This window comes from Ornithodoros turicata, chromosome 4 (genome assembly GCF_037126465.1).
Source record: "Ornithodoros turicata isolate Travis chromosome 4, ASM3712646v1, whole genome shotgun sequence".
Classification (NCBI taxonomy): domain Eukaryota; kingdom Metazoa; phylum Arthropoda; class Arachnida; order Ixodida; family Argasidae; genus Ornithodoros; species Ornithodoros turicata.
Genome location: NC_088204.1, coordinates 47,782,687 through 47,809,941, shown reverse-complemented (window position 1 = coordinate 47,809,941; position 27,255 = coordinate 47,782,687). Strand labels below are relative to the sequence as shown.

The 27,255-nt window shown below is 46.3% G+C and overlaps 1 protein-coding gene and 1 long non-coding RNA gene across 4 annotated transcripts in view; one reads left to right on the top strand and one right to left on the bottom strand.

The window, feature by feature from the left end:
- The window catches only part of LOC135391500 (ankyrin repeat and fibronectin type-III domain-containing protein 1-like), an 865,331-nt gene that overhangs the window by 473,461 nt on the left and 364,615 nt on the right, over window positions 1-27,255 (top strand). The window lies entirely within an intron of this gene.
- On the bottom strand, window positions 2,337-11,063 carry LOC135391496 (uncharacterized). 3 transcript variants are annotated; one of them, XR_010422006.1, is made up of 4 exons: window positions 4,110-11,063; window positions 2,835-4,056; window positions 2,703-2,755; window positions 2,337-2,623 (listed from the first exon to the last, which is right to left on the bottom strand). It is a non-coding gene; the product is annotated as an uncharacterized LOC135391496 (long non-coding RNA). The 3 variants fall into 3 exon arrangements; XR_010422007.1 differs by having other exon boundaries at window positions 2,835-5,872; window positions 6,045-6,078; XR_010422005.1 differs by having other exon boundaries at window positions 2,835-11,063.

Here is a 27,255-nt window from a genome sequence, read left to right as displayed (position 1 = left end):
CTGCAAAGCTTCCTCGTCCTCTGAAGTCACTCATCCACAGGCTACGTCTGAATGTGGCAATCACTCCGTCCTATCGATACCAGCTAGGCTGTGAGGCTAGCCCTATGTGCAACGAGTGTGGCGTACTTGCCAACGTTCAGCACATACTCCTCCGCTGCCGGACCTATGTCAACGAGAGGCGTACACTGCAGTCACAGCCTGCCACCCTTGGCTGCCGCCCCTTCAACTTGTCGACCATCCTCGGCCCTTGGGACACCGCGGCGGACTCCAGGGCGGACTTACGTCACGTGGTTGACTTCTTTGAGGCGACAGGTCTAAAGGACTCATTATGACCCCAGCAGCGCCCTCGGAGATTCCCACCATCACGATCACGTCCAGCATCGTCATCGCCACTTCAATCATTCCCGTCATCTCTCATCGTCATCACTCATCATTGTCACCACTCATACCCCTAGCTATGAGATAGCGTTCCACTCCTTGAGTGGAAAACCTCCCCAATTCATCATCACAATATATATGTTGTTGTTATTATCGAAAGTAACGGTCAAAGCAACGCGTTTTTTTTTTTACCGTTACTATATTACAATTTTGGTGGAGTAAATTGTAACGGTAAAAAATACGTTCTCCACCGGAGTAATAGTAACGTTTAATAACGTTTAATAATAATTTCTACCAGAGTAATCAATTACCTCTTCTGAGTAACGTGTACAAGTCTAGTCTTTCCTCGGTCTAGCCCATGGGATCGCATGTTGGCTAATGAGTCATTCCCAATGCCAAAACATTGGACCAAAACACAGCACATGCACGTTTACTCTCACAAGTGTTTCCGTTTTCTGTATTTTTTGTTGTTTTTGCTTTCGCCTTTCTCATCCTTCCTTTCTGGTCTCCCTTCAAATCCGCGTACTGATCTTTCATCCTTCCTTCGCCTTTCTTTCTTTCTTTCTTTTTTTCCTTTTTCCTGTATGGTCTAGTTACTCACTTGCGGGACCGCAACTCGACACTCCATTTGGCTGACCTTTCCTTCTCTTGTTTTTCCCTTTTGCCTTCTAATAAATATAGCCCCCACCTCCCCACCCCAAAAAAACGAAAAAAAAAGAAAGAAAAAACAGCATAGCGCTGACCTCGCTTGCACCCGCTTCAAGCTGCCACGGTCGCATCATTGTCAACGTTTAATGATCATCGATCATTGTGCTTTATTGATAATGACCGATCATCGCGGTGTCGACGGTCATAACGAGGGGGAAATGCAAATCCAGCACAGAGTTCGATGTGAGAGTTTGCCTTCATATCTGCCAGTGTGAAGCGGCGCACTAATGGGAATACGTTATAGCTGAAATAGTTTGTGTGCGCGTCGGATAGTACGTAAAATACAAAAAAAAAAGCAAGTACAGTAATTTCACGGGTATAACCTTCGGCCTATCCGTTCTTTTTTTCTTGCCCCAAAGACATTCTGCGACTTATCTCCCCTGGCTGGTGGTGGTGGTGAAAGGGCTTGTCGGCCTCACAGAGGTGGCATTTGTCCCATACAGCCGTCATTGACCAATGCACGCCTCCCAAAGGGAACCGAACCCCCTTTTTTTTTCTTTTTTGGTTGCACACCGCGCGGTCCCTAGAATGCGTCCCCTTGGGACACAGTTACTATAGTGACTGTACCCCTGCCGAGCTAAAGCCCTTCTTATTCGTCAAAGTAGCGCGAACCTTTGAGGATCGCCGCTTTCTTCCGCTCTCACGCGGTCTACGGTGTGTTGCCTCTTTCATTGAGCTTTCGCTATCACGTTGTGCGCAGTCTCCTTCGTAGCTGCCATCTCCGCTGCAGGAAGCAGGAAGACGTGTAAGGAGTGCCAATGACAAACTATTACGACTACACTTGTTTCTGGGTCTCTCTGTCAGTGTTTTATGCAAAAATTAGTTGCTGTGCGTTCGGGTGCTATACCCGATATGGTGAAGGCAACAACTTTTTGCGTTGCCTTCCATTGCAAGGGTATTTATAAGGGAACGCCACCATCACAGCTTTGCGAAGGAAATGCTTGCAGTCCTTTCATTTTTGTCAAACACACACCTTTATTGCTTTTGTCTTAGCTTACAGTGTTATCCGAAAAGGTACACATTAACTCCAGAAGAGGAGTAAACGGCTTGTCCCATAGCGAACCCCTCCAGAGGAGTTTTTTTTACCACTTCTATAGAAGGAGTAAGCATGCATTCCTTCTGCGCTGTAGCAGACATACTCATTCGATGGAGTTCTGTAGCCCACGTGATATACCAAATAAGGAGTGAAATACGAAATACCGAACCAGAGAAGTGCAACACGTCAGTTTGGCACCACAGAAGAACGAATGTGAATTGTTACACACATTTATTAGCCATGGAGACATGAAACAGGTACAAAGAGTGAAATAGTACATGCGTCCGTATTCGAATCCAAACCGGCTTGGCCATTAGTATCCAAGTGTCCAGTACCGACCACCACACACAGCAAAAAGAAATCGGAAAAGTTACTGTTTCAACAGAAACACTGCGAGTTCTGACATATTAATACGATACCATGACGCCTCTGTGCACAATTTCGTTGAAAGCATGCCTTTTCCAGCGTTCGAACGTCCAGCGGCCAATTTGCACGATAAAACTGCAAAACAATTAGACGTCCGTCGTAAGCGACTCATCACAAACAAAATGTAAGGACCTGTAAAGCAACATGACCTCACCTGTGTTTCAATCACAGTGACACGCCTCATTACCAGTCAAGCTGGTATGCAACCTGAAAATGATAAAGAATTCGCTGAATTGACTCCATCGAACAAAGGTTATGAGTATGAAACGGTTTTGTTAAGCCTTACCGTATTCAAGAACATCTCTCACGGCCGTGGGTGGACCTTCTACCGAATGCATTCAGTCCGAAGAAACCTTCCGGAAAGTATCAATTTAGGATAACACAGTTTGCACAAGAAAAAATGACAACGAACTGTGAGAAAATTATAATCTATCAACAAAATACCATTTTTATACATTGGCTTTTTCGCTATGAAACCTTGTTATATTGATATGGATACCCGGAGTATTTTTAAAACAAAAACAACACAGCATTCCAGATGGTACTTCTAGAAGCAAACATTGAAGTGGCGGAAACGAAGTAGACAGTGATTTAAAAGTTACACCAGCTAGCTTTTGTACTTTTCCTTTGTTCAAGCAAACATCACGGCGAGATAGCTTCATAGGGTTGCGACCGAAGTGTAGGCTGGATTCTGAAAGAGGAAGATAGCTGACACACATTATTAAATACAGATCGTGATTGTGATGTGATAAAAAAAATGAGGATGCGAGTAACGACGAATACATATACAGAGCAAATACACTTATTATTGTCAGGATGGCATGACAAGAGCTGCTAGAAAAAATCTTCACCGTCATTGGAAGAAAGGCTATGAGGCAGAAATGTTGTGGTGTCTTATTCATCGATACCATCCATCAGGGCATTGATTTCTTTTCGCACTGCCCGGTATTGTGTCCAGTGTGACACTCTGAATTGAAGATCACTATCGGTACCTAGGCATAATCATTGATAAGGGACTGACATGATCGCGGCAGATCAACTCTCTCTCTCTACTAGCGGCTGCATCTACTGTAATGTGCTCCGGCACCTCTGTGGATCACGGGGCCCGTCCTGTGCTGACCTCCGTCGTGTGCATTGTTCCCTGTTGCTTGGCATTATGCGTTATAGCCTGCCTGTCCTGTATGGGATCTCCAACACTCACGAGAGGGAACTGCTCAATATTCAGGCCAGAAGCCTCCGCCTTTGATTGGGAGTTCCAAAGACTACGGAAACTTTCTCTGTTTTGGAGGAGGCACGGGAGCCATAGGTGCTTATTCTGCTTATTCTGCTCACCGTGCGATGCACTCACGGACCACAGGGTGCATGGCGTTCTGTTGACCACTTCACATCTTGTATTTTTTCAGAGAAGATGACACCCCCGTCCTCCATGCAGGTCGTGACATGTACCCCTTTCCTCTTCACCAAACGTTCCGAATTAGACTCTTATCCTGTTTCTCAAGTTCTAGTTTCTGAAATGAAACATTTAATTAATAGTAATCAAAGAACCGGTAGGCACTCACACCTGCTAACATCAGAACAAGCATTATGTGCAGTCCGTTTGGCGTTTCATCGTACGGTTGAGGAGATGTACGATCCCTGCCACGGTGCTGGTGGTGAAAGGGCTTGTCGGCTCACACAGGTGGGAAACGTCACGACTGACGCCCTGGGGAAATGTGCGTCCTTGGCCGACTTCTAAGGGAACTGTGTCGGTCTGAAAATGTCTGAGAAAAACCCAGGAAAAACCCCAAACAGCACAGCCGGCACCTGCTACGGCAACGGAGGAGAAAACCAACTTGCTGCGACGCGTCCTAGTTCCAACTGCAACCTGCCACGCTACTCTCTCGCCGTTTGAATTTCATTTATTAGAAGCCTTTGGCTATTGGGAGGAACCTGTCCCAAAGCCCGCCATTTGACGTCACACGATGGGCGGCGCCAAGGCCAGTGGCACCATTTTGGATCAGAGGTATCGCCTTGAAATCTCCCATTCCGCGATTTTGGAGCAGAGGCACAGTCTTGAAATTCCCCCGTGCCGCCACGGCTCGCCTTTCATTCAGTTCAAGTGGGCGGAGCGACGACGGCTCTGACGTCACGGCGACTCCGTGGCGCCCTTATTGCTATAGAGCTATCCCTGTTTACAAACAAATGACGTCAGATGGTACAACAGCGTACAAGCACTACTATAGTAAAAAGTAGTTGTATATACAGTAGACTGGAACTACTATAGTAAAAAATCAATAGGTCACAAGAAAGCCACGTTAAATGTGGCTTCTCATATTGTAAGATTTTTTGTTATTATTAGTTGTATGACCTTGTTCTGCTCTGTTCTACCGGTAGCCGTATCCTTTCGGTAGCCCGTTCTAAAGATGGCTACCGGGCTATGAGCAAGAACTGAAGTTACAGCATGTATTTTATTTTATCGCAGACGCAGTGGATAAAAAGCAATAAAAAGCGATAATGTGTGTGCTAAAACAGATCAAAATAATAGATCAAAACCAGAGGGTATGGGAAAAGTAGACTCTTCGCGCATGAGGTCTCAAAGGGGGAAGCTGCTCAGCTTGGCATCTCAAGTGAGTTATTTGACCATTCTGGGAACGAAATGGTACTTGTCAGTCTCCAGCTGGAATTTATGGAACCATCTGAGGTCAGAGTGGTACCACTGATTTCACCAAAGTGGACCCAGCCACTCCTCTTGGGAATCCAGCTGGGACCATCGACATTCAACTGGAACCAGTCCAGATTTTCGCCTGGGTCGCCAGAACTGAGTCCATCTCCTCAGAGACCTCCTACATGAAATAGTCATAACCGCAACACGAACTGCAAAACCATGCACTTAGCGTACCGGAAACGCTTTCGTCCTTTAACATATCATTGAACTGAATATTTTTAAACGCATAAATAATTGTTAGCACTCCGAGAAGCGGTATCCCACACCTGTTTTGCACCACCGCTACCGTCACTTCGATATAAAAAATCTCTTTACAAGGCGGAAGAGTCACATTTGCTTCCCGTCAACACATCATGCTGCGCTATAGCCTGCACTTATCATTTGAACTGCTAAGAGATAAAAGATTGAGGAATCGTTAATACAGATGCTTCAACGGCGGGAAACGCACATCAAAAAAAAAAAAAAACGAAAGAATAAAGAGTCTTACCTACAACAAAATGATCTGCGTGTAGATGGCCACACATAAGGCACCAGCACGGTGGACAATAGGCGTACGCATATATGTATTTGCAGTGTGGAGATAGCCGGGACAATCGCAACTGTGTAAGCAGCGAATCATCCTGAAATAAAGTTGTTGTTGTTGTTGCTTTGTAAGCAGCGTACGCGTGCTTGGCCCACTAGATCGAGCGAAGTTGTCTCGTTCGATGCCATTTCTTCCTGCCATACGTTTGACACAAACTCCGCGAAATTTAATGAAACTCAAGACACCGAGCCCAAAACGTAACAACTTACATTGCTGGACGGTGCATGATGTGAGGCCATGAGCAGGGCCGGCATCTACGGGGGGCAGGGGGGGGGGGGGGGGGCAATTGCCCCCTCCCCCCAAACGTCCGCCGAGGGGGCGCAAAAGTGGCGGCCGGATGGCTGGAAGTTCATGGTGTTTGGCGTCCCAGAAACCGATGACAGTCATCTGTCGTCTGTAAAGCTCTGCTGGCATTGCTAGCCGGTCACAAGTGTGGTCTTTGCAAGGCATATATTAACGCATTGTGCAAAATTCTATCCTTTCAATAGAAAAAAATATATCAAAGGTTCCATAGGGCTGTTGCAGTCAAGTTTGCACAGCGCCATTTCGGGCGCAAACGCCCACAGATCCCAACAGTAGGTCGTTTCCTCAGCGTGTTTTGCATGGTATTTCAAACGGTATGGTGCCAAGGAAGCTACAAAACCTGTAGGAAATTCACAGAAAAAGCGGTGCTTCTTGAAAAATGCGAACAACTCGAGACTGTGTATTTGAAAGTGCCGCGTCGTCTGCTAAACGACCGCGTGTTGCACAATTTGGGGCGCTGACGTTGCTGCTCACTCGCGCCACCTGGCCCAGAGAAACGGGTCTATGAATGCGGTATGGTACGCTTTTCGTTCATTACGTTGTGCGGTGTTTCGTTCCGGGCGTCATGTGCTTAGGGATCACCCACGGAACGCACGGCCAAAGAAGTAGTGTGCTATGGGCGGGGGGAGGCGCAAATCTCGAGTGTGTGCCCCCCCCCCCCCCCAAAGGACCAAAAACGAGACGCAGGAAGTCAGAGTGGCAGTCATCCAAGTGAAAGACAAAAGACGCTTTGCACATTGAACACGGAACTATGCACGCGTTCTCAGAGGGCAGGGCCCGTACAACAAAATGAAGAACGATATGCGCCAATATAGGCGCAAAGGACTGACATTCCGACGCAAAGCCTCAGTTTATCCGTCAAGGTGAAATCGTATGCGCCCCAATATAAGAGTGAATCATGTTCCCCGTGTCATTTACGCATAAAAATCCGCCCTTTATGCTTACAGCAGGCGCGTTTACGGGTACTAGGAACAAAACGCAGCTTGACGGATACGGCGTCAACCCTTTTGTTGAAATTTACCCTTAGTAAGGGTACGATTGGATGTAAACGTAATTGTATTCGTTTCTTTCGCGAGAGTGTACAATACTTCTAGGTCTAGGTCTGAGTGAGTTCTAGGTACAATATGATGCCACTTGGTATAATCAATCTGTCATTCTGTAAGAAAGAGCCTCACAACCAAGAACATTTCACGAAAATATTCTTCTCAAATATATGAAAGTGTATCAGCAACACGGAAGAGGTGTCGCTCGAACTTGCAAATAGATAGCTAAATAATATCGGGAATCGACGAAAGGGACAGGGCGCAGACCAACTGGTGCATGATGATTAAAAGAACGAAAAACCGAGAGACACGGGATACGTAGTGTTGAGAACTTCTTCGTGTTTGTCTACGTGTCCCGTGTCTCCCGGTTTTTCGTTCTTTTAATATCGGGATTCCCGGATAGCTTTTTTTTTCAGTCTCGCGATTTTTCTCCGCAAATCCTTAGATGAAGTTGATATAAGAGCGAGGAAGTGTGCACTGCGTATGTTCTTGGCGGCTCTATCTCTGCATGTCATGACTAATACCTTCCTGAAAACTTTTTGCAGCACTTCTCAAAGAAAAATTGGAAAAGCCTTACTCATGTTCTTCTACGCAGGGTGTTCAAAATTAAGCCTTCACTAGCACTTTATAAATAGGCGAACAAAAGAAAACTGGCTGCTATTTTTCTGTTCCTTGAGTAAGAAACAGGTGCTACATAATTAGCAGCACCTGTTTCTTACACAAGTAGCGTAAAGTTATCATCCGGTTTCCTGTCATCCCTGTGTTTGCGTAGCGCTCGTGAAAGGTTAATTTTGAACACCCTGTATAGGAGCTTCAGTTGCAACTGCTAAGCGGGCCATGGATATGTAGTGACACCGAGGCAGAAAACAAGATCTAGCTTGTAGAACTCAATCACAGAAGGACGGAATTTGGGAAGTGACAGGAAGTAACTGTCTATGCCTTCATTTTTAAACTTGTCCTTTGCTTCACTTTTGTATTTGATATATTATTCAGAGGACCGCTTGAAATCGAACAACCTGTGATAATTACACATCCTGACTCCGCTAAAAGTAGACATGGAACATTCACATAAAGTATTGGAATTTTTTTTTCAAAATAAATTTTGGAACCTGCAAAAACAACTGGGTTTCTGAGACTTCAAGCTTTGGGATATCCTGGATACCAATACCGGAACCGAACAGCATACCTGGTGCTCCACAAAGTGCTAATCCTCTCACAAAGTCATGACTAGAGCCCGGATTTTTAGGTACGGAAAAAACCTTGTTCAAGGCGCCTATAAAAGGCACTACAAATCTCGATTTAGGCACTAAAAATGGCAATATGGGCACTATAAATTGTTTATATTTTTCATCTGTAGCTCTGAAGGTGCAAACCAAAGTGATTAAATCAGTTTTATCATCAAGAACAATACCGTAAATGGGAGGTGTGATAGTTTTTCTAACCTTTTTGCACACGCAAGGCCCGCAACAGCGGGCAAATATGGGGGATCAAGTCTGCTCACACTGGATGCGGCGTCACTTTCATTCGTGTATCTATGGCCCTGACTGCCCGAGAAGAGAGCAGCTTCCTCAGGTTGCAAAACTGTAGGGATTTCACCGGACCTGTACCTTCGTACAACACGCCCCCTCCTCAGCGTTTTACCGTGTGTTAAATTCGTTGTACAAAGAAAAAAAAAGAATTTAAAAAGCTTCGGGGACTCTTCCGGATTCAATCAGGCCATAGCGCTGCGACTCCTAGATTGCAACTAAACTGATAGGAAACGTGCCTATATTTTATAATAACGACCCACGAAACAACACAATCTTGGAAGGGAAAGAAAGAACGAATACGCGAATACACCGAGTAACCGGTGTTCAATTGTCAGCTTACATTCCAACACTTCTGAGATACACGCTTCTGGTCACGCGATCGATGTTTTCGAAAGGACGTGCGACGTGACCGATGTCAATTTCGCCTGGACAACGGAGTTTCGCCACCGTTCTAGGGCCATTATAGGAATTTTTTCGATTATGAATAGGAGTTGATTATTGTGGTATATAGGAGTTGATTAGGAGTGATTATCTTCTGAGATCGCTGATCCATCTGTTTGCCAACTTCTTTTATCAATGGCGGAATACTGTATCGCACCATCCAGCTTGAACATAAAAGTTAAAGGAAAATTTTGTTTCGCCGATGACTGCTTTGCATTTGAATATGCAGTCAGCATTAGGGAAAGATGATCAATTTTGTGCGCTCTTACAGTTTTTCGACTTTAAATTTTCTGTTATAATGCTAACGGAAACATGGTACTACAATGAGGACGATGTTATGCGTATTGATGGATACAAGTCAGTGTTCTTAAATCGGAAATTCAAAAGAGGAGGAGGTGTGTGCATGTTTTTGTTAACTGAGACTGCGCACGAATATGTAGACGAGTTTTCGGGATGTACAGAGAGCGTGGAATCTATCTGTGTAAAGTGTGGGCACTTTCTGTTTGTGGTTATTTATCGGCCCCCAGATGGTAACGTAACCGATTTTTTGTGCTTTTTAGATAAGCTGCTATCTTTTGCAAATGAGTGTCATTATACTATGGTCCGTGGGGGAGACTTAAATATCAATATGCTGTCAAACGATATAAAGAGTCGTGAGTTTTCACTTCTTATTGATTCATACTTGTTTTCCAATGTTGTATCTTCTCCGACACGTATCACAGCTACCAGTGCGACACTTATCGACTTATTTGTTACAAACATACCTGCTGACGAGCTGATCGCCGGCTCACTCGCTATAGCAATTAGCGATCACCTACCCATTTTTCTTGCTGCCAAGAGGCATCTTGAATCATCGAGAAAACGGTTGCCAAACGTAATCCTTCAGGACCTCACACCACCACATACTCTTGACCTGTTTCGGAACGAAATTACTCATACGAACTGGGAAGAAGTAATACGTTGTTCTTTTCCCAATGAAGCCTATGAACGGTTCATGGAAATCTTTGCTCATGTCTATAAGAAAGATTTCCCTTATAAGGTTCGAGGGAAACCTAAACAGGCGCGGAAACCATGGATGACAACGACGTTACTTAATATGATAAAGGAAAAAAAACAAATTATATCGAATATTTCTGCATGGCCGAGACCTTGCCACGTTGGCAGAATTTAAATTGTATAGAAATGTTCTCAATAAAAAACTTAAAAAAGCAAAGCACGACTATTACACACAATTATTTGATGTTGTTGTAATTTCCAAAGGTAATGTGGCAGAAATTAAATTCAGTCGTACGTCCTTTTACACGGCATACAACCATCCAAGAGATAAAGGTAGATGGGTATACCTACAGGGGAAAGGCAATGGGTGAAAAGTTCAACGAATATTTTACCAGCTTGGTCCATGTTGATGATCAAGTTAACACTGAACCTTACTTACCTGTTTCGATAAGACAATCCATATATCTGGGTCCAACGGACGAATCTGAAATACTCCAAATATTCACAACATTAAAGAAGAGTAAGAGTGAAGACATTTATGGTCTAAAAATGCAACCCGTCTGTTTTGTTGTCGACCTGATTGCGCGGTACTTGGCGCATATCTATGACCTTATCTTATCGACTGGAATTTTTCCGACGCGGTTAAAGGCCGCGAAGGTTACTGTTTTGTTTAAGACCGGTGATAAAAACAACTGCGGGAATTATAGGCCTATCTCTGTATTGCCAGTATTTTCCAAGGCCCTGGAAAAAATAATTTTCAAGAGGCTAACTATGTTCTTCGATATTCACTCTGTCATCACACCATCACAGTTTGTATTCCTAGCAGGACTCTCTACGGAGACAGCATTGTTACACCAGAAAGAAATAATATTAAACAATATTGAGGCACAAATACTTACTCTTGGTATATTTGTAGATTTCTCCAAGGCGTTTGATAGGATAAACCATAACATATTAATTCAAAAACTATCACGCTACGGGGTCAGGGGAGTAGCCTTGGATTTGATAAAAAGCTACCTCACGGATAGATATCAGAGAGTTTGTATTGATAAAGAATTATCCTCGCCGAAACACATACGTCATGGAGTGCCTCAAGGCAGCATTTTGGGGCCTTTGTTATTCAACGTCTACATCAATGACCTAATTACAGTCGGTAACGCCATAGAATTCGTCATTTACGCTGATGACACGAGTTTATTCATTACTCACACTGATGTGACAAGACTCATGAGGGAAGGTAGTGAAGTCCTGAGTAAACTACACGCATGATCAGCCAGTAACTGCTTTGAGATAAACTACGCAAAAACTAAGGCTGTCTTGTTCCGTCCAAAGCTGTCAACATGTGTCGTGCCACATGCCTTACGATCAGACTATTCTGAAGTAAGTCTTTCTTCTACAGTTAAAACCCTTGGTGTCATTTTCCATGAACACATGTTGTGGGATCACCATTGTGACTACATACGCTCTAAACTATGTAAGGTACTGGGCACGATGAGACGATGCCAATTCCTACCAACCAAACAAAAATTGTTAATATATCATATGCTTTTCGATTCACACTTACGTTACTGCCATCTCGTTTGGGGAAATGGAACGAAGAAGTCAATTACCCTGTAGAGGACGGTGGTCTTCCTCTACATGAGCCCCGACCGGCGATGATGGTATGCCACGGAGAGGCGATGACCGTGGCCTATCTCCATGGCCGCGCCGGTGGAACTGAGGCAGGTGCTTCAGGCGCGTGGCCATCTTCATCGTTGTCCACGGCCCGCTACAGGGCTCCCCCCTCAGACGCGGAGCGGCGATAAGAAAGATGGAAGAATCAAGTCTATACCGGAGGGAGAGAGCGAGGGCGGCCGTGGGGTGACGTGCACTACTGGACGAATTCGTGGGACGGCACAATACCCGTTGCGTGAAGCTCTCGATGAGCGAGGCAGATGAAGGGCGAATCGTTGGGCGTGAGAGTCGTGGCCTGGGGTGCCGCAACCGGCACGGGAGCGTGAGCTCATAGGGTCCCAGGAAATGATGCTGCGTACCCGTGAGGATTGCCGTGAAGACTGCCGAGACGCTGGCTAATGCGGGCCGTGGCGTCGGCGGCCGCGACTGCCGAAACCAGCAGGCGAGCACTTTGCTCTGTTGTCGCGGCCGGCTGCGAATGTGCGTCGAGAGGCGGAAGGGAAGTGGCGGGTAGTGAGTGTGCCGGGGTCCGTGCACAGCGCAGGGCGGTCCCCGGGATCCGTCAAGCGATGGTTGGTTAGAGGATCGCATGACCAGTGACCGGTTGGAGCGTTGCATGGTCGTCCGAATCGGTACCGTGGAGGGGGGCAGTACGTGAGCGTCGGCGCGTCAGTCGACAGGAGAAGGGCAGTCGTGATGCTGTCGTCGTGAGCCGGACGGTGAAATGCTGCACGGCTGCAGAGGTGGGCGGGCCGTGCTGGACGGTGAGGCCGCAGACGGAAAGGCGCCGGGTACGTTAACGGCGGGGTTTGCAGGCGGTGGGTCCATGTATAGGGCGCTGTGGTAGTGCTCGTCGAAGGCGTCGTCAGGAATTTGGGATAGTAAAGAGCCGAATTGCACCGAACATGGTGTTCGTTGTTCGGGTCACCAAATGTAGAGGAGGTGGAGTTCCTCTACATGAGCCCCGACCGGCGATGATGGTATGCCACGGAGAGGCGATGACGGTGGCCTATCTCCATGGCCGCGCCGGTGGAACTGAGGCAGGTGCTTCAGGCGCGTGGCCATCTTCATCGTTGTCCACGGCCCGCTACAACCCAATTAGTAATAATACAAAAAAATGCGCTTCGGGTTGTTGCAAATCTTCCCCGTGCCGCTCATTCTTCCAGTCTCTTTCTAAGTTTTAATGTTATGAGACTGGGCTCACTGTACGAATACCAACTTTTGGCTTCCGTGAAGTCGGAGATTCGGCAGAATAAGGCAATACTGCGTAGCTGTGCTAACTTACAAAAAAGGCCCCAGTCCAGACAAACTAGAAATAAATCCAGAACACTGGTGTGTTCCGCGCCCAAGAACGAACTAAGGCCTTACAGACGCTACATTATCAATTGCCTAGCGTACTAAACAAATACAATTTTACTGAAGAACGCTTACGTCGCGCATCTAAACGCGCTATGTTTCAGATGTTCTTATTAAATGAACAAAAATAAGACAAACGTACGTTTTGGTAAATAGCCCTCGATGATACGTAGGGCTGAGTGTGTATATCATGGTTGGTTGTCTGTACATATTTTTTGTATAAATGCTATGTACAGTTCAATGTTCATCTATTTTATTTGTACCTTTGTTGTGTTAACTTAATTAATCGATATTTGTTTGATCACATGCAAGCTGTTGTTTTTGCTGCCAGAGTATATTGAAAGGCGAGGCTAGTCAAGCTGTTGCTACCAACAGCTTTTTCCTCGTCATTCATGTATATGGTAAATAACAGTGATGGCCACTAACTACTTCTACAGTAGTTTAACTATAACTACTAACTACTTTGTGATTGAGTAGTTTAACTAGCAGTTCAACTACTTTTCAGGGGAGTAGTTAAAACTACTTTTTTAACTACTGCAATGTAGTTTAACTACATCTATAACTACTTAACGTTGTCCAATAACACCAATCCCTTGTAGTGTTCTTGGACACCTAAGTATGAATCACAAGCAATAATAAACTTTGGCTCAAGCCATTGCTACGAGCGTCAAATACAAAGCTTGCGGCGGGATTCTTTCTGTGCCTACGCGATAAACGAAGTTGCAGAATTATTTCACAGCAAATGAGGCTTCACTAGACAAGCATTAAAAGTGAAGATTTAGTACACATGCACGACACAATTGCTCTGCACCTCCGTTCTTATCAAACAAGTAGCTCAAGGTAAACGTCGAAAGCACAATCGTGCCGTAAAGCTTGCGCCAAAATCAGAAGTAGTTGGTACCTTCAGTAACCTAACTACTGTAGTTAACTACTTAAAATAATAGTTTAACTAGTAGTTGCCACTACATTTCTGCAAGTAGTTAATAACTACTTTTTAACTACAATCAGGTAGTTTAACTAGTAGTTTAACTACATGTAGTTAACTACTGGCCATCACTGGTAAATAACAATTTCATTAAATAAACTCAAACTCAAACTCAAACTCAGTTTAGGCATCTACGGCAAAATAGGCACTAACGCCGGAATAAGCGTTTATAGGCACTATCAAGTCGATACAGGAGCACCGGCACCCGGCACCCAGTTCGTGCTCCTGTATTGAAAGGACACTATTAGAACTACATGAAAAAATAGGCATTTGCCTAGGAATCTGGATTTCACCGCGTAGTAGCTGTTGTTCAATCGTATCGGCACGTAAATCGCTAGCAGATATTATGTGGCATATATACCATTTTTGTCTGTAAAACCACGTTATTATAACTGGTTTTATATACATTTTACGAGGGGTGTTCAAGTAAAACCGGAACTTTTTATTTTTCGCAAAAGTAAAATGAACTTACAGGCGAGAAATTAGTTTTATTTTTCAACGTATTCTCCAGCTCCACTAATGCACTTGTCCCAGCGTTTCACGAGGGCTTGGATGCCAGCAGCGTAGAAATCCTTACAGGCGCGTAGCAGCCATGATCGGACCGCATTCTTGACCTCGTCGTCGCAGCTGAAGTGGCGGCCCCCAAGGAACGCCTTCAGTGGCCCGAAGAGATGGAAATCACTGGGGGCGAGGTCTGCACTGTAAGGGGGATGTGGCAGCAACTCCCAACCAAGTTCCTGTAAGGTGCGTGTCGTGAGATGTGCGGTATGCGGACGTGCATTGTCCTAGGAGGAGGACTCCTTTGGTGATGAGGCCCGACCGCTTTTGCTTCAGCGCCTTATGCACATCCCTGAGAACCTGGCAGTAATATGCACTATTGGTGGTTGTACCACTGAGCAGAAAATCAACATGAACAAAGCCAGCCTTGTCACGGAAAACCGTGGAAAAACGTTGGATGTTCTCAGGAACTCTGACACTGGGCTCTGAGCTGCCCCGGCCGTGATCGTCCTGCACTGACGTACGGCCTTCTCCGAACGTTTGCACCACTCAAACGCTTTGCTGCGGCTAAGTGTATCGTGGCCATACTGAACCTAAAGTCTTCTGTGAATTTCAGATGAGTTTACGCGTTCATTCACGAGAAACTTCATGACAATTCACTGTTTGATGCGCGCGCTCACCTCGTTGTCGGCCATCTTGTCCAGCACGTGTCTTCGGTTTTGCACAAACTTTGGATCACCACGTGGTGAACGCGGAAGCCTGTCGTGTGTGAAAATGATGAAAAAAAAAGTAGCGGGAGCCATTTGTACACTCAGGAGACAGAAAGTCCCGGTTTCACTTGAACTCCCCTCGTACTTGTTAACTGGTCATTTGTGAACGCACACACAAACAAAAAACAAAAAATAAGTGTCTAGGCACTACATTTTTGTGCAAATCTTAGGACATCTCATGTTTTCTTTTTCATTGCTTCAGAGCATGAAACGCATCTATATATGTAATATAGTAACATGTGCCTCTGTCAAATATTTGTGCGAAATAATGTCATCAAATATAGATATAGATAGCTATTATCAGCACCTCTTTAATCTTTCACTATTATTAAATAAGTTTGGAAACTGTGTGTTTAATATATGTTGTCAACAGACATCCTGTGTACAACACACGACAGTCACCACATGAGTAAAGCGGTATGTAGCCAATAGGCTGCCTATGCACAACACACAGTAGACGGAACATAAATAAGAAACCAACATGTAGCCTATAGGCAGCGTATGTACAACACACAATAGACACGAGGGGGGGGGGGGGGTCGAGGTAGCTTGCCGTTGTTGGACGCACTCAAGTGGCCATCGTCACGACTATAGCAAAAAAAAAAAGGAAAGTGGCAGAGGTGACACGACATGAATAGGAAACCAATATGTAGCCTATAAGCAGCCTATGTACAACACACTGTAGAAATAACATAAATAAGAAAAGAATATGTTGCCTATAGTAGCCCATGCGCAACACCCAATAGACAGCACATCAATAAGAAACCAATATATAGCCTATAGGTCGCCTATGCACAACACAAAATAGACAGAACATAAATAAGAAACCAATATGTTGCCTATAGGCAGCCTATGCACAACACACAATAGACATAACACACATAAAAAGTCGATACATAATCGTGAGGGTTTGTATTGATAATTGGTAATTAAAATATCAATAAGTAGGCGATAGAAAACATAGAAAATACATATGATCATCATAAAACAACCATTTTTATCAGGGTCATAAAACAAAAACAACTTGTTCTGTTTGAGTCCGAAGAAGTTTGGTTTCTCAGCGCTGTACATCCGCTCTGCATGGATGAAATACCAGAAAAACCAGCGAGATATGGTCGAACCGTGGAGCCGGTCGAACCACACGGCCAATCCAAAACCCAACACGCAGGGCATACTTCAAGATGACGTTTCCAGTCACATGGTACATCCAGCTGTTTCTGTCGCAAAGTGCTTGTGTTACCAGTTACCACCTTTTCATACCTTTTTTCTAAGAGTCTTGCCTCAGAATAGAATAGGCTCATGACGGCCAGAGAAGCAGAAAGAAGAAGAATAGCTGGCGGCGCAGATTTCCATGCAGCATGTCCCAAAGAATACAAGTGACGGTCGTCTCATTTCGAAAAGAACAGCGTGCCGAAAGGCCGCAGAAGTATTTGAGAAGTAAAATAATTGCCGCGATGACAACGTTTCGCGTTTCTTTTGCAAAGAGGAAACTCCGGAGGAAGAGAAGCTCCGACGATTTATGGGATATCTTGTCAATGAATGCATCAAAAACGCGGCTCTCGCTTTTCTCCAGAAATGAGGGATGAGACGACTGACAACATGCAGAATACTACCAACGCCTGCGAATCGTTCCACAGTCGTTTCAGTGGGTGCTTCTGCAGTCCACGCCCAGATGTTTTTCGGTCCTTCAGCGTCGTGTTGGACTTTCAATGTGGACTTTCAAGACCTACCCGAAGATACGTAGTTCGGGAATCTCCACCTGCGTCCGAGACCACAAGGAGCCGACAAAGGATTTTGAGCACAAAGACACGAGACTATGGTCAGGGATCCACCAGTTAAATCGAGTTCGTCCGTAGCGTGGGAAGTTGAGCTCTACGAAGAGACGTGTGATGCTACTGTCTTTTGCGTTTCGCTTTTGTTTTAATACATTTTAGTCAACCTTCACCTCGGACACCTAATCTCATCGGGCTGTGACATCGCGCAGGCAATTCCGCCAGCTGGGCAGCCACGGCCGAGGCCACGTGCTTTTGAGAACCAGTGGGAATGACCGGGGCTCTCCCTTCTCTGACGTGGAGTTTGATGCGGAAGTTTTTATTCAAATAATTCAATCTCGCCAACTACGACACACAGCATTCTTGCTTTTTCCTCAGCTCTACGCCGTGTCAGTACAATACCCGCACGATGCAATGAATCACGTCTATTATCAAAGTGCCACAACCATTTAAATACGTTGACCATAACTGCAGCAAGCAGTAGATCGACTATGTGTGTAGTTATCTATCACTAATCGGACACAGCATTTTTTTCGCCACTTAATATAAACGAAGTTTGCGCAGATGCAAAGGCTCGAGGCTCAGGTTTAAAAGCCCTGTTACCATTTCCAGAACACGTGTCCCCCTTCTCGTTCTCTTAAAATTTGCGCAGATCCAACTCTCCCCTCAGGGGAAGAGGAAGGGTGCGTTTTCTTATTCAACCCGAGTACCCAGGAGTTGGGTAACGGCGTCAGAGCCTTTATCATCACGTGACTCCAGAGTAGCCACCTTTGACCGTAATTTTCGAACGGCTAGAGTTACTCTGCGCTCAAAATGGCGGACTGGCCTGACGGGCGAGACGATGTGGAAGTGGTGGCATACTGCCTGTTTAACAACTTACCGCACATGCGTGCACTCTAGCAGATTTTGAAAATGTTCGACAGTTTTTAACCAGTCCTACACTTCCAAGTTGAACACCACCGAAATTGTCTGTCAACAGGACGGTTGGTAGCAGACGACGTATCGTCGGGTGCGTTTTCTTATTCAACTCTGGCAACTCCGAGTTACTCGCAGCCGGCGAAAAATAGCCAGAGTAGCCAGATTAGGGAAATGTCGTCATAACACTGCGGCGAAAATTAGCCAGAGTAGCCAGGGAGTGACAACTCCACTCTACTCTGCTCTGAAGAAGGGCACTGATCTCTATAGTAATAGGCTGGATAGCGGATTGAGGGTGCAACCGTACGGTCACCGGCCGCCATCTTGGGAAGCTCAAAACATTGCCATCCGCCACTAAGCTGCTTTATGTGCATGCGCCTTTGCGTAGCATTTTTGTGGTGTCATGCCCGCATGCTGTGGTTCTGGGTGTGCTGACCGTACTGGCAAGGCACCGGGGACGTTGTTTCACAAGTAAGTGACTTGGTTTTACAAATAAATGCGATTTATTAGTCCACGAGCGGGGTGACAAAACGTTGCTGTTGATGCATGTGCGCGGCACTTTGGGAATCGTATCTCAAGATCTAAGCGTTAAACTTTAAGCCGTACGTTATCTGGATAGAGTCATTGTGATAGTCTAGCCTTCCTGCAGTTCAAGGGTATGGTCTCGGCACGCAGCAGGCGTTGAAGTGCGCTTGTCAGCTGTGGTATCTGCGGCTCAGTTTGTTGGTCACGGTATCGACGATTGCTTGCTTGGATTAGCCTTGTTATCCCTTCCATAATTGATGGCATAAATTGTTCAATGCAGGTTCCCTCACGGCCGCCCAGAACATTTAAACAAAATGTGCGGTAAATGTCAGGCGAAAGGACTGGACGCCGTCGACGACATCACTGGTCTGCAGCAAACATTTTAAAAACAAATGCGTCGACAGACGCTGTGCCCAACGAGTTCGACTTCCCTGAACACCCCCAGAAAGTAATAATGCATGCGACATATGTAGAGGCCGGATTTATATGCACTAAAAGCTGGTTGAACACACATGCATGAAAAATTCATTTATCTTGCTCAAAATATGCACCATGCAAGTGAATTCCTAATTCACTTGCATGCATTTAAAACACGCAACAAATTCACTGGGGCAAAAGTATCTTACTTTATGTAGTGTACAAAAAGCATGCAGAGTTGAAAGCATAGATCGAGAAGTTGCCCGTCAAAAGGAACTCGTTACAAAGTTACCGTGTGAAAAATGCAACTAAGTTAAGAACTAAAGTTATTCAGCCCGAAACGTAGCTTGAAACGTTAGAGTTACTTTAAAAAAAGAACGAATTACTCCCAAGTTACTTCGGACACAAAATAACACTACACAGGTGCAGTTGAGTTCGACCCTGAGTTGCCTGCGTTGAGTTTTCGTTTATGTCCAACAATCTGAACACGTTACATCTTATTCCCTGTGGGCACACGATGGTTCAGCTTCATTTCAATAGCAGCAGTTCTTACTTCCTGAACAGAATACTGTCGTTGACTGGACATCACGTTTTATGACATAAAATGCTGTGGAAGAACCGTAAAGAAAGCAAGGAAATAAGTGAATGTGAGTGAAAACGAATTAGTAACTTGGAACGTAGCTTAAGTTACTTTGGCAAAGTTACCTGAAAAAGGAGTTCCTCTGAAAATTACCACAGCGCAAAAGTAGCGAGTTAAGTTATATAGTTACCAAGAAAAGGAACAGTAACGAGTTACCTCGAACTCTGGTTGAAAGTGTGTATTTGCATGAAAATCTAGCCTCTAGAATCATGTTCCCTAGTTAAGAGTTTCATGCGATGGTTGATGATTGGAATCAGTACTGCACGAAGGGCACCTTAAAGCTGCAGCTTGTCCAATATATGAAAATACTCCTGAACTCTTATTAGTGGGACATACAAACACACCAGCCACATGTCTCTTTGGTGCGTTCCAGCATGTTTACTTTACTTAGTGACAATAAATAATTTTTCAACCTCGAATGTCTACTCTTTATTCTCGCTGCTTAAGTTTGCGACAACACATGTTTGAATGCAGCCCATCCGATCAATGTATCCGTCTGATCAAAGAAGTTTCCCAGTGCTACAGCAGTATCGGACTGTTCCACCTTGCCAAGGAATATACAGAGAAGGTGACAGACAGGCCTCAGCTGCGAAAGAAATTGTCAAGGTTGATCATATTCAACAACCAGTAATGCACTCTGCCCACTTACCTGCTTGACTGCTTCAAACTTGCTGTTGCAACTGGACTTGTGATACTTTGATGTTGGAGCTTTCAGCACAAGACCTTGCTACTTAGCCTTTTTATGACTTATTCACTCTACCTCTAGTCATTTTGAACTGTCTTTACCGCCATTTATTTCCCCAGTGCACATATTTCTAGTCGATATGTTTTTGCCGTCATATAGCCTTTATATCACATATCATTCTAGTCCTTTGGAAATGCTTTAGTGCCGTTCGGCATTTCGTGTCATAACTAGTCATATCTAAACTTCCTGTGCAAAGCATAATGTTTATACCCAAGCATATTAAGGTAGTTACATAAACAAACGTGCCAAACATTCCCTGGCATTCCACACCCCCGGGCAGAAAGGAAATGGGAGAAACACGGGAAGCAACACGCTGCACACACTGACAGACGACAAAGGAAACGTAACACAACAAATACAACACCACACAAAACCAGCAAATCACATAATCGATGTTCAAAGTACAAAATTGGGACGACACGACCTCCCACGAGTACAAAATAGACAGGAAATAACATGTATGTGACGGAATTTCACACAAAAAACGTAAGGAATCCAATCACGAGGGATTTCTGCAGCGATCCGTGGCAAAATTTTAGCGAAGCAAGGGAATCGCTCACAAACAGCAAAACTTGTCACAGCTTACATGCATTCCTATGGGCTGTAATCGCTCTTTTGAGCACCGCAATATGGCGGCCGGTTGTCGTACCCTTTCCCGCGATACCCTCACCCATCCGCTATCCAGCCTTTATACATAGAGATCAGTGAAGAAGGGTAGCCGTCGTTCTGACGTCACACACAAGCTAGCAGACGACGATGCGTCGTCTACTACCAACCGTCCTGTTGACACACAATATGGGTGGTGTTCAATTTCGAAATGTAGGACTGGTTAAAAACAGTCGAACATTTTCAAAATCTGCTAGAATGGACGCATCTGCGGTAAGTTGTTAAACAGACAGTATGCCACCACTTCCACAACGTCTCACCCGTCGGGTCAGTCCGCCATTTTGAGCGCAGAGTAACTCTAGCCGTTCGAAAATTACGGTCATAGGTGGCTACTCTGGAGTCACCTGATGATAAAGGCTCTGACGTCGTTACCCAACACCTGGCTACTCGGGTACAATAAGAAAACGCACCCGTCATCTGCTGTCTTGTGTGTGACATCAGAACGACGGCTACCCTTCTTCAGAGCAGAGTAGAGAAGAGTTGCTACTCCTGGCTACTCTGGCTAATTTTCGCCGCAGAGTTATGACGTCATTTCCTCTAATCTGGCTACTCTGGCTATTTTTCGCCGACTGAGAGTAACTCGGAGTTGCCAGAGTTGAATAAGAAAACGCACCCGAAGCTGATAGCTGTAGCAGACGACACAGATGGCGTGCGCCGTGCGCAGGCACATCGAGTTTTGCACGTCCCTCGTGTTACGCGCCAGCCTTTGGCCATTCTACTCGGCCACCCTGATCCGCGTGCGCCGTGCGCGGGCACATCGAGTCGTCTGCTACATAGCGAACAAGAAGACAACTTTGCGTACATTCATTACTCTCCTTTGCGCAGATACATTCTAGTTCACCATAGATGCATGACATGAGCGCGTGTCCACCATGCAAACTGCCATGACATTTTGCGCAGATACAACTCCCCTGCGTCAATATTTGCCAATTGACCGAATCGTCATTTGATGCAAAAACTTCTGTGACACTTTCTAAGCGTCACTTTTTGCAAAAAGTGAGGCTTACAAGTGTCACAGAGGTGTCACGGTTTTAAGAGAGCAGCTTAGCTTATCTTCGAGTTCAATTAACAAAATTAGCTGCATTCATGCAAGCAAAATTTATTATAGTATGTGAAAAAAAAAAAGAAACGTTTATGTCGTGTCGCCTCCAAGGGGGTTTCAAATTTTTAGGTCTTGCTGCGCGTTTTTAAAGGGCCGGTCAGCTTTGTGCCCATTCATTACGAATTATCCGAACATTTTATTCCACGCTGGTCACTGTCGATGATACCTAAAATCTCCGAATTACTTTTTGTGCAATTTGACGAAATACATAGCAAGAGCAAACGCCGGACGTTGAGAGAATGGCGGAAATCCCTCTGTAGAAATATGAGCGTTTTGTCAGGCACTTGTAAGAGAGTAAGCCAAGCACGCGAACTTGGAAATCGTCAGCGCGCTGCCCCTTGATTCTCCCTTCAAACATACTTTACCGCGATGTTTTTGCCTTAATCCGAATTGGAACAAGATACGATTGCAGTACTAATAATGCCAAAAAGACAACACAACTGTGTTGCACAACTGTGTCAACCATTGTGATACTTGTTTTATACACACATTTCTGGAGGCAAATGGCTGTATGAGAATTAAATGACGCCTTCTTGTCGGACACCCTGCATATTGTCACGACAAAGCTTATAAAGCCATTACATATGATTCGCATGTGTGTCGATTTGTGTAGAGCTTACAGGAGATATTTTGTAAGACTTGCGCTGCCAAGTTTAGTGCAATGTAGTAGGCCAAAGGGTTCTCTAGAGTTGTGCTTCTATTCGATTTGGTGGTACAACTCCCGGTTGGACTGAAGTGTACAATGCGGAAGGAATAAAATAACTGCGTGTTCATAACGAAAACCCTGAGAATGAGGGACAGGCCAAACCACTCGACAGGTTTTTTGTTTTGACACTCAGGGTTTTTGTTGTCAGTGTCCATTGCCACCAGCTGCTTTCTCTCCATCCTTTCTGTAACTACATGTATTCTCACCTGCCATGTGAGCATGAATCCGCAGCGTGAGGTGCAAAGTATTCACGTGATGGGAGGGATATGAAACTTGAATGTCTGAAGTATGTCTGGTGTATACGCAAGAGTTGCAGGAAAATATCTAGCAACAGACGTTTGGTTTGAAACGTCCTCCATACATGACTTTCTCTAGACATCTAAACACTGTTACGTTCATAGAGGTCTACCAGTCACCTAAATTCAGTCATATCGACAAAGGCTCAGGTTGAAACCGTTTTTAGACGTCCATCATGTGCCGCTTGGGCGTTGTTGGTTTGTTTCCACATTTATATAGACACGGTAGTTCTGGTCCGTTAGTTGGAAAGAGTGGGAGGGGGCGTCATCTTCACGCTATAACACGTGTACATTGTGATACTTGACGACGTGCATCTGACTCCACCTCCTCCCATGTGCCATCTTCGTTATGCAAATTCCACACGTAAAGCCAACTACCACGTTGGTCCACGTTTGTTAGTAGGACGACGACCGGATCCGTGGATTGCATTATGTCTCAAAGGGTGCAGCTGTAGTCAATGGAACGACCAGCCGGCTTCATTAGTGAACCGAAAGGCATGCGCGAATAATCATCTAACAAACATAAAATATTTGACGATAGTCCTGAATACGAAGAAACCCCCGCTGGAGATGGGAAGCGCGTACGTGCTCAGACTACTAAGCTTCAAGAATGTCAATAGGGAATCTCCCTCTCTTTTAAAGGCAGCTCAATTTGCACAACGCTCCTAAATCTAAATCTCGTACCGCCTGACGAACCTAACGCCTAAGAATATCTCGTTCGTAAAATTCATTGCTTATTCAGAATGTAAAAAATTGCCAAAATGTAACCCGTGATCTGTAGCGAGTACCGCCTACCTGTTAGTATCAAGGTGACCCTCTCATTTAGTAGATTTGTTAGAGGTGCGTATTTCCCTTCCTCACTCTCTCGTACCCTTTCACTTCCCCTCGCTGAATCGCCCGCCGTCAGAACAGAATACAAAGATGAAGTCAAGTTCTCTCAAAGCAAGCAGTCAAGCAGTGTGCAGAGCTCTGTGCCCATAGTATACCAAGTCCAAGCGCGAGAGCAAAAAGAGTAAAGTAACAACCTCGCTCCTCAGGCGGGGTTCCGTGCTCACCTCTAATCTCCACGTTGTCTTCCAACATACCATCCGAACTGCAATTTGTAATCAGCGTAATAAAACCGTTGCTTCATGTCTCCTCCGAGCATTCGCCGCGCACACTGCTCAGCCTGAAGTTGCTTGCGAATATCCCTGTCGAACCCCATATTCCAGCTTCATATACTCGTACCACGGGCAGAATATCGGGTGTTCCCCGCTGTTACAGCGAGGACGAGCTATTGGAGTTCTTCAAACCCCGTGGAATCACCGCTGTTAAAAGAGAAATGGCCTTCTCCCGTGAAAGCGACGGATCTGCCACTGCAATCACGAAGTCCAGCATCCTATTGACTTTCCAGCCGGGCCTTATGCTCCCTGCAGAGATTCCCCTTGGGTTCACGTATTACCGTGTTTCGGAGTACATTGACCCTGCTGTTCAGTGCTTCAACTGTCAAAAGCACGGTCACTATGCAAAGGCCTGTCGTGATCCACAAAGATGTAAAGTGTGCTCTGCCACACGTAACTATAAAGAGTGCACTGCTCGGGGCGAGCCGAAGTGTGCCAATTGTGCAGGACCACATACTGCAACCTTTCGGGCGTGTAGATTTGCCAAGGCTGCTGCTGCTGCCCATCGGCGACGGGTCCTGAATGGGAAAGCCAGCTCTGCGCCGCCAGACAAGCGACCGTCTCCTGTTTTTACGGACCATTTCCCGAGCCTTCCCGAGTCTTCCCAAGCGTTCTGAGGATTGAACAACCCTTACGAGAAACAAACGAAACACACCGGTCTCACAAGGCCTACGTGTCGGTTGTCAAGTCTTCAGCGCCAAAACCTCCTACAGTACCTGGCCCTCGCACGTCCGATGCCGATCGACCCCAAGTATCTGGGCCTTTTGTAGCAGGCTCCTCCCCGCTGCCCAAGGGACAGGCACCCACTTTGAGGTTATCCTCCCCATGCTCTTCGCTGCGCTGGTTCTGGTCTGTCAGCAGTTCAAGTTGTGCTTGCTCTGGAGCCACTGCTCAACAGTTGCCTTCGTGCCCCTGCCACCCATAATGAATAATGGCATGCAGCGCTCCACGTCAGTGCGCTTGGAAACCACGGCCATCTTCCAGTGGAATTCCAGAGGGCTATGGTCGAAGATATCGGACTTCCGCCAGTTTGCATGGCGTCATAAATTCCCTGTCATGTGTATCGCAGAATGTGGACTCTCGCCTGACTTTCGACTGTCTAATTATGTTACTCACCTTTCGGAGCCCCATAGTGCACGAAGCCGCGCTGCCATTTTCGTTCGATCTGACACTCCGGACATTCAGTGCGACGTGCAGGCAGGCGCAAAGATTCGGCGAGTACGTCTGGGCTACGTCTGGGAGTACGTGAGTTCGCCTGGGCTCCCTGGATGTTACAATCATATCTCTATACCTTCCGCCGGCAGTCAACTACAATGTCGATTATCTGGCTGCGCTCCTCACCAGCCTTCCCCCGCCTTTCGCGCTATGCGGCGATTTCAACGCTCATAATGCCATCTGGGGTAGTACCCACACCGATGCAAGAAGAGAGCGGCTCGCAAGCTTCTTTGCAGACGACAGTCTCTGTGTCCTCAACGACGGCTCACCCACGTTTCTCTACAGTGCGTTCCTCTCGTCGTGCCTGGACCTCACTGTCACTTCAGCGTGTTTAGCGCGGCGGCTGGTCTGGCGCGTGGATGCTGACACACTTGGTAGCGACCATCTCCCCGTTTTGATCGGCGTCAGGGGCATTCGCAAGCTCGCAACGTCCCATCCTGTCAGGCGAACGGACTGGCAACAGTACAAGGCTGCCATCGACTCGGTCCCTCTGAGCGGCACGCTGGAAGACGAGCGCATGTTCCGGGACACCGTGACCAACGCTGTACAGGCGGCTACGACGGCTTTCCGTATACCTGCGCAGCTCTCTGCGGTGAACAGCAAATACGCTAGACTCCGTGCTCTACGTCGCCGTGCTGAGAGACGAGCCCGTCGCACCCAATTCTCTGCACACCAGCAAGACGCGCGTCGAATCCAGAAGGCCGTCCAGCGCCATTTACGCAAGCTTGCGTGGGACCGCTGGCGAAGTTTTGCGTCCTCTCTCTCTTCCCGCACCCGGATCTAGAACGTAATCAAGGGACTCACTTCTCCTGTCACACTCCGGCACCCATTCCGTGCCCTGTACCTAGCCACCGCACGCACGGAGTTGGATATTGCTACGGAATATTGCGCTCGCCTCGCAGCCGATCCCTCATCCGACCCTCTGTCGGCCCGCGGCATTCCAGTTGCTTTGGCGTCGTTCGCGGAGCCGGCTTTGGACCTTCCATTCTCGTTTCTGGAGATGGACTCTGCTCTGCGGGACTCCCCTCAGCACACATCCCCCGGGCCGGACGAAGTCACCTATAAAGAACTTCGGAACCTTCCGCATTCAGGTCGTGCTTGCCTCCTGCGGATGCTCAACGCCAGTTGGCAAAGGGGCCACGTCCCTCAAGTCTGGAAGACCGCTATGGTGGTTCCCCTTCTCAAGCCTGGCCAATCACCCCGCAACATTGACTCCTTCCGTCCGATTGCCCTTACTAGCTGCGTGGGCAAGACGTTGAAACGCATGGTGTTCCGCCGCCTGAGTTGGTACTTCGAGACCGTACGATTCTTCCCCGAAGTAATGCAAGGCTTTCGGCAGGGTCGGTCGGCGATAGATAATGTTATCGACCTAGTGACTGAGACGCAGCAGGCAAGAGCTGAAGACCGCATGACTGGTGCCATCTTCCTGGACCGTAAAGAAAGCGTACGATAGCGTTTTTCATAGTGCCATCATCGCGGCACTGCAAGAAAGTGGTATCGGAGGCGCTCTCCTTCTTTGGATCCAGGACTTCCTGAGCGACCGCTTTTTGTTTGTTCGGACCACTGAGGGGGACATTGTCCCCCACCCTGTTAGCCGAGGCGTTCCTCAAGGAAGTGTACTCAGCCCCCTGCTCTTCAATGTCATCATGGCCTCTCTTCCTGCACT